This window comes from Rattus norvegicus, chromosome 6 (assembly GCF_036323735.1).
Source record: "Rattus norvegicus strain BN/NHsdMcwi chromosome 6, GRCr8, whole genome shotgun sequence".
Lineage (NCBI taxonomy): Eukaryota > Metazoa > Chordata > Mammalia > Rodentia > Muridae > Rattus > Rattus norvegicus.
This window is the reverse complement of record NC_086024.1, coordinates 128,743,691-128,747,004: the sequence shown is the minus strand read 5'-3', so window position 1 is coordinate 128,747,004 and position 3,314 is coordinate 128,743,691.

Below are 3,314 nucleotides of genomic sequence, written 5' to 3'. Positions count from 1 at the left end.
CTAGTTTTCTTCTGTCTTGGCTATAGAAGACACCTCTGATATGAAGGTACAACAGTTGCCTGGGTTACTCTGTGAGGACTTGAATGCCATGCTAGCTGAAAGCACACATTTCCGTGAAAGGCTTCAGATCTCTACAGATGAATAACAAAATGGGGTACAAGGGTTGGCCTTCATCTTCCTGTCACCAGTCCCCCTTTCTGTCTGACACTTCTGTCAGGACTGCCTTGGTCCTGCACACATTCCTGCTGGTTGCTTAAACTATTTCCAGGGAGATTGCCATAAGGATGAATTTAATTTGTTGTCCACCTGGGCTATCCTGTGCTCCTCTCTCTCATCAGCTAAGGCTCCTATGGTCCCTCTGCCTCATTATTGGTCCCAGGGTAGACAGACAAGGATGCTTATATGACACTAACATAGGCTAGAGTGCCTGAACTGAGTTAACGGCAGCCTCAAAGTCAGGATGTTTAAAAAGAAACATCCCAAACCTGTTTACAGGAAACAAAAATTGCCAAATGTTATCCCCGGCAAGCTAAAAACCTCCACCTCTGTGTGTACTTGAGAGAGGCCTGGTCCCTCTCCATCAGTGCCCTCTCCCTCCATTCATGAGCTGAAACCCCAGTTAAAAACCTATGATGTCACCTGAAGTGAACTGGTCAACAGTTCTCTGCACCCAAATCCCGTGGGAGGGAGAGCTAAACCTTCAGAGGGGCAGACACGCCTGTTAAGCCAGAAGAGACTACACTCTGCCCACATTTCTGACTCCAGAGGAAAACTCCTAACGCCATCTGGGACGCCGGTGCCTGGGGGCCCCCAGGAAAAGGCAGCACAGGTCCTCCTGGTTGCCACCCTCATGGAGATCTCAAAAGCAGCCCCCCACGAGCAACTTGAGCCATGGGACCACAGGTAAGACCAACTTTTCTGCTCCAAGAGACCTGCCTGGTAGACTCAGGACACAGGCCCACAGAAACAGCTGAAGACCAGTAGACAGGAAAGACTACACGCCCGAAAGCAGAACACTCTGTTCCCATAACTAGCTGAAAGAAAACAAGAAAACAGGTCTACAGCACTCCTGACACGCAGGCCTATAGGACGGTCTAGCCACTGTCAGAAATAGCAGAACAAGGTAACACCAGAGACAACCTGATGGCAAGAGGCAAGCACAGGAACCCAAGCAACAGAAACAAAGACTATATGGCATCATCAGAGCCCAATTCTCCCACCAAAGCAAACACTGAATATCCAAAAACACCAGAAAAACATGATCTAGATTTAAAATCACATTTGATCATGATGCTGGAGGACTTCACAAAAGACATGAAGAACTCCCTTAGAGAAACACAGGAAAACATAAATAAACAATTAGGAGCCTATAAACAGGAATCACAAAAATCCCTGAAAGAATTCCAGGAAAACACAATCAAACAGGTGAAGGAATTAAAAATGGAAATAATAGCAATAAAGAAAGGACACAGGGAAACAACCCTAGATATAGACAACCAAAGGAAGAGACAAGGAGCTGTAGATATAAGCATCACAAACAGAATACAAGAGATAGAAGAGAGAATCTCAGGAGCAGAAGATTCCATAGAAATCATCGACACAACAGTCAAAGAAAATGTAAAATGGAAAAAGCTACTGGTCCAAAACATACAGGAAATCCAGGACTCAATGAGATGATCAAGCCTAAGGATAAGAGGTATAGAAGAGAGTGAAGACTCCCAGCTCAAAGGACCAGTAAGTATCCTCAACAAAATCATAGAAGAAAACTTCCCTAACCTAAAGAAAGAGATGCCCATAAACATACAAGAAGCCTACAGAACTCCAAATAGATTGGACCAGAAAAAAAAATCCTCCCATCACATAATAGTCAAAACACCAAATGCACAAAATAAAGAAAGAATATTAAAAGCAGTAAGGGAAAAAGGTCAAGTAACATATAAAGGCAGACCTATCAGAATCACACCGGACTTCTCACCAGAGACTATGAAAGCCAGAATATCCTGGACTGATGTCATACAGACCCTAAGAGAACACAAATGCCAGCTCAGGTTACTGTATCCTGCAAAATTCTCAATTAACATAGATGAAGAAACCAAGATATTCCATGACAAAACCAAATTTACACAATATCTTTCTACAAATCCAGCCCTACAAAGGATAATAAATGGAAAAGCCCAACATAAGGAGGCAAGCTACACCCTAGAAAAAGCAAGAACCTAATTGTCTTGGCAACAAAACAAAGAGAAGAAAAGCACACAAACATAATCTCACATCCAAATATGAATACGAAGCAAAAATCACTATTCCTTAATATCTCTCAACATCAATGGTCTCAACTCTCCAATAAAAAGACATAGATTAAGAAACTGGATACACAATGAGGACCCTGCATTCTGCTGCCTACAGGAAACACATCTCAGAGAAAAAGACAGACACTACCTCAGAGTGAAAGGCTGGAAAACAACTTTACAAGCACATTGTCTGAAGAAGCAAGCTGGAGTAGCCATTCTAATATCGAATAAAATTGATTTTCAACTAAAAGTCATCAAAAAAAAGATAAGGAAGGACACTTCATAATCATCAAAGGAAAAATTCACCAAGATGAACTCTCAATCTTAAATATCTATGCTCCAAATACAAGGGCACCTACATACATAAGAGAAATCTTATTAAAATTCAAAGCACACATTGCACCTCACACAATAATAGTAGGAGATTTCAACACCCCACTCTCATCAATGGACAGATCATGGAAACAGAAATTAAACAGCGACATAGACAGACTAAGAGAAATCATGAACCAAATGGACTTAACATATTTATAGAACATTCTATCCTCAAACATATACCTTCTTCTCACCACCTAATGGTACTTTCTCCAAAATTGACCATATAATTGGTCATAAAACAGGCCTCAACAGATGCAGAAATATAGAAATAATCCCATGTTCTATCAGACCATCACGGGCTGAAGCTGGTCTTCAATAACAATAAGGGAAGAATGCCCACATAACATGGAAATTGAACAATGCTCTACTCAACGATAACCTGGTCAAGGAAGAAATAAAGAAAGAAATTAAAGACTTCTTAGAATTTAATGAAAATGAAGGTACAACATACCCAAACTTATGGGACACAATGAAAGCTGTGCTAAGAGGAAAACTCATAGCTCTGAATGCCTGCAGAAAGAAACAGGAGAGAGCATATATCAGCAGCTTGACAGCACACCTAAAAGCTCTGGAACAAAAAGAAGCAAATACACCCAGGAGGAGTAGAAGGCAGGAAATAATCAAACTCAGAGCTGAAATCAACCA